We start from the raw sequence: 8463 nt of genomic DNA, 5'->3' as shown, positions 1-8463 counted from the left end.
GCTAGGCTCAGCCACTCAGAATGAGTTTTTCCAAACAAAAGGGCTTAATTACAGATAGAAATACTCCTCCGCACGCCCCCTCCCCCTGCTGATGATCCGCAGGGGAAGAAGTCGAATGTGGAGATCCTGCGCTGGTGTGGTTACAAGTGGTCTGCGGTTGTGAGGCCGGTTGGGACATAGAGCCAAATTCTCTAAAACAACTTTGGAGACGGCATATGGTAGAGAAATGAACATTAAATTATCTGAAAACAGCTCTGGTGGACATTCCTGCAGTCAGCATGCTGACTGTGGCATTGCGTTGTGTTGTGTGACAAAACTGCACATTTTAGAGTGGCCTGTTATTTCCCCCAGCACAAGGTGCACCTGTGTAATGATCATGTTGTTTAATCAGCTTCTTGATATGCCACACCTGTCAGGTTAATGGACTCTCTTGACAAAGGATAAGATGCTCACTAACAGGGATGTAAACAGATTTGTGGACAACATTTGAGAGAAAAAGGCTTTTTGTGCGCATGTTAAAATTCTGGGATCTTTTATTTCAGCTCATGAAACGTTTTTGTTAAGTATATCACTATCTATCTATCACTCTATTGCTCTATCACTCTAGCTATCTATCACTTTATCTATCTATCTATTGGCAACTGAATATTCAGTCCTTACCCTGACCCTGCTATAGGCTACTGAATAATCAAGTCCTGACCCTGCTATAGGCTACTGAATATGCAAGTCCTGACCCTGCTATAGGCTACTGAATATTCAAGTCCTGACCCTGCTATAGGCTACTGAATATTCAAGTCCTGACCCTGCTATAGGTTACTGAATATTCAGTCCTGACCCTGCTATAGGCTACTGAATATTCAAGTCCTGACCCTGCTATAGGCTACTGAATATTCAAGTCCTGACCCTGCTATAGGCTACTGAATATTCAGTCCTTACCCTGCTATAGGCTACTGAATAATCAGTCCTTACCCTAACCCTGCTATAGGCTACTGAATATTCAGTCCTGACCCTGCTATAGACTACTGAATAATCAAGTCCTAACCCTGCTATAGACTACTGAATAATCAAGTCCTAACCCTGCTATAGACTACTGAATATTCAGTCCTGACCCTGCTATAGGCTACTGAATATTCAGCCTTGACCCTGCTATAGGCAACTGAATATTCAGTCCTAACCCTGCTATAGGCTACTGAATATTCAGTCCTGACCCTGCTATAGACTACTGAATATTCAGTCCTGACCCTGCTATAGGCTACTGAATATTCAGTCCTGACCCTGCTATAGGCTACTGAATATTATTCAGTCCTGACCCTGCTATAGACTACTGAATATTCAGTCCTGGCCCTGCTATAGGCTACTGAATATTCAGTCCTGACCCTGCTATAGGCTACTGAATATTCAGTCCTGACCCTGCTATAGGCTACTGAATATTCAGTCCTGATCCTGCTATAGGCTACTGAATATTCAGTCCTGACCCTGCTATAGGCTACTGAATATTCAGTCCTGACCCTGCTATAGGCTACTGAATATTCAGTCCTGACCCTGCTATAGGCTACTGAATATTCAGTCCTGACCCTGCTATAGGCTACTGAATATTCAGTCCTGACCCTGTAATAGGCTACTGAATATTCAGTCCTGACCCTGCTATAGGCTACTGAATATTCAGTCCTGACCCTGCTATAGGCTACTGAATATTCTGTCCTGACTCTGCAGCTGATTATAGTTAATATGATAATAAGACTGTGTTCACAATGACTGTATGATATGTCAGTTCAATCAGAAATGACCTTTAAAATGGCACATAGCTGACAAAGTGCTGGGATTGAGTCCTGGTCTCAGTCTCATGCTTGGTTTGAGTAGGACTCAGAAACCCATTTCCATCAGATAAAAGAGAGATAGTAATACTATGGATGCATTAGAGGTACATGTATTGTTAAAGTTAGACACCAGGGGGTATTAAATCCATGGCATGATGTCATGTCTGGATCCTGCACACTACTGGCTGGTGGCTGGAATTCTCCTAGGATGTAGAACTCTAGCTGGTGTTCTCTAGAACTGTACTCTCATTCTGTTCCTCTGGGTGTTCTGCTGTCCAGTCATTCCAAAATATAATCTTTACTGTCTGTTGAGATGATCCCTGCAGCTGCTTGGTTTTCACTTTAATCATCACAAACCAATAAAATCATCACACTAATGAACAAGGTCATCTGTGTATTTATTAACATTCATAAGACAAAACTTAAGACACAAACACACACATATACATGAGAACAATCAATATAGATTGATTTGTGTTATTTATCAAGACATACTGTATTTATAATTTCATTCAGCTAGGCCTAATTGTAGTGTGACGACTTGGTCATCCACAAACGTTTCTTTTCAGAGCCCAATACCGCCCCTGTGTGGCCGTCGGATGTAAATACACAGCCCAGGTCCCATTACAAACTATTAATCCCCCGTCCACATTTTCCAGCTCTTGTACTTTCTGCATTTATAAACACAGTGCAGAGAATCTCTGGTCGCAAAGTTCACCTCCTTCACATAGAGCAGAGTTCACCTCCTTCACATAGAGCAAAGTTCACCTCCTTCACATAGAGCAAAGTTCACCTCCTTCACATAGAGCAAAGTTCACCTCCTTCACACAGAGCGAAGTTCACCTTCATATTCCGATACTAAACAAACAGTGATCAGCTCAAATTAAAAACCATTTCTCGTTCTGACCCAGAACCAATGCCAATGCAATGTTTTTCTGATTCCTTTCTTTCCTCAAAAGGTACTGAACAGACTCTGCCCTTGGAAGGGAGAGGGCTAATACTCGGTTCCAGGAACCGGATGGCATGTACGTGACGTACATGTCATCCGTTTCCTGGAACCGAGTATTAGCCCTGATTTCTGAATCAGAGATAATCTTGCAGCTCATTGGAACAGCAGGATCACATCTTACATCATAATCAGTCCCTCCAGGTTTTACGAGATCGCATAATTCAATGCAAAATCAACCAATCAGCGCATATTATGCGAGAGCTCACAATTTTGACCAATCCCCGCACTTTTAGTGCATAAAAGGGTCCAATCAAAAGCAGATTTTGACCAATTCCTGCACTGTTACCGTTGAAAATGGCCCAATTTTTTGGGGTATTCTGTATTCTGCAACCTGTTAGAGATGATGCGAATTTTCGCAACTTTTTGTTAAAAATCGCGCAACATTTCAACGTCCTGCTACTCATGCCAGGAATATAGTATATGCATATGATAAGTATGTGTGTATAGAAGACACTCTGAAGTTTCTAAAACTGGTCAAATAATGTCTGTGGCTATAACAGAACGTGTTCAGGAGTAAAAATCCCTGGGAAAACTGTTCACCAAAAACACAAAAAAAATATTCATCCGCCAGTCTTTGTATTGTCTAAGGCGAAAGAAAATAGATTAGGTTTTGTTTACAATGCCTACAGCTTCCACACGATGTCGCCAGTACTGGCATTTCGATGCATGTTTATCCTTGGTGGGATGACGTGTGGGGACTTCCTGTCTTGGGATGCACGGAGGAAGTTTATGAAAGTGAAAAAATGGACGACGATTTCAAGACTTGCTGCTATCGAATACAGATCGCCCCGTGATCAATTTGATCGATTATTAACGTTTATTAATACCTAAAGTTGGTTTACAAAAGTAGTATGAAGTGTTTTGTAAAAGTTTATAGGCAACTTTTTTAATTTTAAAAAGTGACGTTGCGTTTTGGAAAGTTGCATTTTCCTGGATCAGACGGGCTTCCATAAATTCACATTTTGGGTATACAATGACGCATTTAATCGGGAAAAATATCCAATTGTGATGTTTATGGGACATATAGGAGTGCCAACAAAGAAGCTCGTCAAAGGTAATGAATGTTTTATATTTTATTTCTACGTTTTGTGTAGCGCCGGCTATCGCTAAATCTTTTGTTTAGGTCTCGTTCAGGTATTTCGGGGGGGGTGCATGCTATCAGATAATAGCTTCTCATGCTTTCGCCGAAAAGCATTTTACAAATCTGACACGTTAGCTAGATTCACAACGAGTGTAGCTTTAATTGAGTACCTTGCATGTGTGTTTTAATTAAAGTTTGAGTTTTATCGAGTACTACAGGTGGCGCTCTGACATTTCCGCAGATTGTGGTTCCTGTGCAGGAACTACAATTCGCATCATCCCTAAAACTCATGTAACTTTTTATTGTTTTTATATGAAAAAAACGTGAAAAATTCAATTCTAAAGAGTTTATTAGTATTAGCATCGTATCAGGACTTTAACTGTGGGAAATCACCTTACAACTCAGCCTATAGTGCCAATTGAACATTCATATTGCAATGTACAAGGCTCCAGAGTGATGCAGCGGTCTAAGGCACTGCATCTCAGTGCAAGAGGCGTCACTTCAGTCCCTGGTTCAGATCCAGGCTGTATCACATCCGGTCGTGATTGGGAGTCTCAAAGGGCGGTGCACAATTGGCCCAGCATCATCTGAGTTTGGCCGGGGTAGGTCGTCATTGTAAATAAGAATTTGTTCTTAACTGACTTGCCTGGTTACATATATATATATATTTCAATGTTTTAAGGGATTTCCCACAGATTACAATTCTAAAGAGTTTACACAAATATTAGCATCATAGCTCTTATTTCAGGACTTTAACTGTGGGAAATCACCTCACAATTCAGCCTATTGAACATTAATATTTTAATGTACAGCATTACCTATGGAATTGTGAAGTGATTTCTCAAGGTTAAAGTCCTGAAATAAGAGCGACAACGCTATTATTGTGTAAACTCTAAACATTTCATGGACCCAAGATCCAGAGGTAACGCTGTACAGTGAAATAGAAGTCTGCCCCAATGCAATTCTGAAGTCTAATACCGCCAATTTTTTTATATAACAACATTCTAACCTTATCATTAAACCTTGTCATTAAAAACTAACATCTTATGCTTCACGGAGCGGTGGCTGAACGACGACAACATCAGCATACATTCTGGTTATACGATGTATCGGCAGGACAGAAGAGCGACATCAACATACAGCTGGCTGGTTATACGATGTATCGGCAGGACAGAAGAGCGACATCAACATACAGCTGGCTGGTTATACGATGTATCGGCAGAACAGAAGAGCGACATCAGGTAAGACAAGGGGATGCGATATATGTATTTTTTGTAAATAACAGCTGGTGCACGGTATCTAAGGAAGTCTCAAGCTATTGCTTGCCTGAGGTAGAGTATCTCATGATAAGCTGTAGACCACACTACCTACTGAGATAGTTTTCATCTGTATTCTTTATAACTGTTTACATACCCCCACAGTCAGAGGCTAAGAGCACTAAGACCGCATTAAATGAGCTGGTCAGATGTGGCAGGGCTTGTAAACTACTACAGACTACAAAGAGAAGCACAGCCAAGAGCTGCCCAGTGACACAAGCCTACCAGACAAGCTAAATTACTTCTATGCTCTCTTCGAGGCAAGTAACACTGACACATGCATGAGAGCATCAGCTGTTTCTGGACGACTGTGTGATCACGCTCTCCGCATCCGATGTGAATAAGACCTTTAAACAGGTCAACATTCACAAGACCGTAGGCAGAATAGACAGAATAAAAGGATGTGTACTCTGAGCATGCACTGACCAAATGGTAAGTGTCTTCACTGACATTTTCAACCTCTCCCTGTCTGAGTAATACCAACATGTTTCAAGCAGACCACCATAGGCCCTGTGCCCAAGAACACTAAGGTAACCTACCTAAATGACTACCGACCCGTAGCTCTCACATCTGTAGCCATGAAGTGCTGTGAAAGGCTACTTCATGGCTCACATCAACACCATTATCCCAGAAACCCTAGACCCACTCCGATTTGCATACCGCCTCAACATATCCACAGATGATTGCAATCTCTATTGCACTCCACACTGCCCTTTCCCACCTGGACAAAAGGAACACCTATATGAAAATGCTATTCATTGACCTCAGCTCAGCATTCAACACCATAGTGACCTCAAAGCTCATCAATAAGTTTGCTGGAACTAAACACCTCCCTAAGCAAATGGATCCTGGACTTCCTGACGGGCCTCCCCAGGTTGTAAGGGTAGGTAACTACACACCCGCCACGCTGATCCTCAACACGGAGGCCACTCAGGGGTGCGTGCTCAGTCCCCTACTGTACTCCCTGTTCACTCATGACTGCACATCCATGCACGACTCCAACACCATCATTAAGTTTTCTGATGACACAACAGTGGTAGGCCTGATCAATGACAAGACAGCCTATAGAGAGGAGGTCAGAGACCTGGCCATGTGGTCCCAGGAGAACAACCTCTCCCTCAACATGATCTAGACAAAGGAGATGATTGTGGACTACAGGAAAAGGAGGACTGAGCACGCCCCCATTTATCATCGATGGGGCTGTAGTGGAGCAGGTTGAGAGCTTCAAGTTCCTTGGTGTCCACATCACCAACAAACTAACATGATCCAAGCACACACACCAAGACAGTCGTGAAGAGTGCATGACAAAACCTATTCCCCTTAAGGAGACTGAAAAGATTTGGCATGTGTTCTCAGATCCTCAAAAGGTTTTACAGCTGGTTGCATCACTGCCTGGTATGGCAACAGAGGGTAGTGAATACAGCCCAGTACATCACAAATTAAATTAGATTTGATTTAGTGCAATTTCTCTGCAGCAGAGGTAACTCTGGGTCTTCCTTTCCTGTGGCAGTCCTCATGAGAGCCAGTTTCATCATAGCGCTTGATGGTTTTTGCGACTGCACTTGAAGAAACTTTGAAAGTTCTTGAAATGTTCCACATTGACTGACCTTCAAGTCTTAAAGTAATGATGGACTGGCATTTCGCTTTGCTTATTTGAGCTATTCTTGCCAAATGGAGCTATCTTCTGTATACAACCCCTACTTTGTCACAACACAACTGATTGGCTCAAACGCAGTAAATAAATTCCACAAATGAACTTTTAACAAGGCACACCTGTTCATTTAAATGCATTCCAGGTGACTACCTCATGAAGCTGGTTGAGAGAATGCCAAGAGTGAGGAACGCTGTCATCAAGGCAAGGAAGTGGCTACTTTGAAGAATCTCAAATATACTTGGATTTGTTTAACACTTTTTTGGTTACTACATTATTCCATATGTGTAATTTCAGAGTTGTGATTTCTTCACTATTATTCTACAATGTAGAAAATAGTAAAAATAAAGACAAACCCTTGAATGAGTAGGTGTGTCCAAACGTTTGACTGGTTCTGTATATATACAGTGTTAAATTAGGTGAAAAGGGAAGTTATCTAAGATCTAAGGTGTGAGCCTGCAATTCCAACTAATTCTAAGTTGAAATATTATCTTCAGATTTAAAAAAATATATATATATATTTTTTTTTTCTCCCTAAAATGTAAACACTTAACAGAGTTAAGCCCTTGGAAGGGAAGGGTTAGTATTTGGTTCCAGGCCAGATTGAGAAATGTTTTCCGATTACTTGTTTGGTCGCTGCTATCTTCGACTGTTTGTTTTGTATCGGGATATGAAGGTAAACTTCGCTCTGTGTGAAGGAGTTGAACTTGGTGACCAGAGATTCTCCGCACTGTGCTTATGAACGCGGAAAGTACAAGAGAACTGGAAAGTGTGGAGAGTGGATCAGTAGTTTGGAATGGGACCAGGCGAGTTACCAGGACTGTGTATTTACATCCATGAAGGCCTAACCTGACCAAAACTGGACAATGCTGTGATACAGCCTGGAATTGAACCAGGGTCTGTAGTGACGCCTCTAGCACTGAAACACAGTGCCACTCGGGAGCCTAGTTGAATGGAATTGTGAATATGTATTGATAAATAACATCAATCAATCAATATATCAATACATAAAGACACGTTATTTTCAGCAAACGTAACGTGTAAATATTTGTATGAACATACGATTCAACAACTGAGACATAAACTGAACAAGTTCCACAGACATGTGACAAACAGAAATTGAATAATGTGTCCTTGAACAAAGAGGGGGTCAAAATCAAAAGTAACAGTCAGTATCTGGTGTGGCCACCAGCTGCATTTAGTACTGCAGTGCATCTCCTCTTCATGGACTGCAACAGATTTGCCAGTTCTTGCTGTGAGATGTTACCCCATTCTTCCACTAAGGCACCGGCAAGTCCTGGACATTTCTGGGGGGGTACCCTAGGTTATGTATCTCCAGGGTAGGGTAGGATCCTCTAGGGTAGGGTCGTATATTCCAGGGTAGGGTAGGGTACTCTATGGTGGAGTAGTATACTCTAAGGTAGGGTGTATCCAGAGTAGGGTAGTATACTCTAGGGTAAGGTAGTATACTCTAGGGTAGAGTTGTAAAATCTAGGGTAGGGTAGGGTATTTCCAGTGTAGGGTAGGAAAATTTAGGGTAGGGTAGGGTCCTCCAGTGTAGGGTGGTATACTCCAGGGTAGAGTCTGGT

Source organism: Oncorhynchus clarkii, chromosome 13 (genome assembly GCF_045791955.1).
Source record: "Oncorhynchus clarkii lewisi isolate Uvic-CL-2024 chromosome 13, UVic_Ocla_1.0, whole genome shotgun sequence".
NCBI lineage: Eukaryota > Metazoa > Chordata > Actinopteri > Salmoniformes > Salmonidae > Oncorhynchus > Oncorhynchus clarkii.
This window is presented reverse-complemented; position numbering follows the sequence as displayed.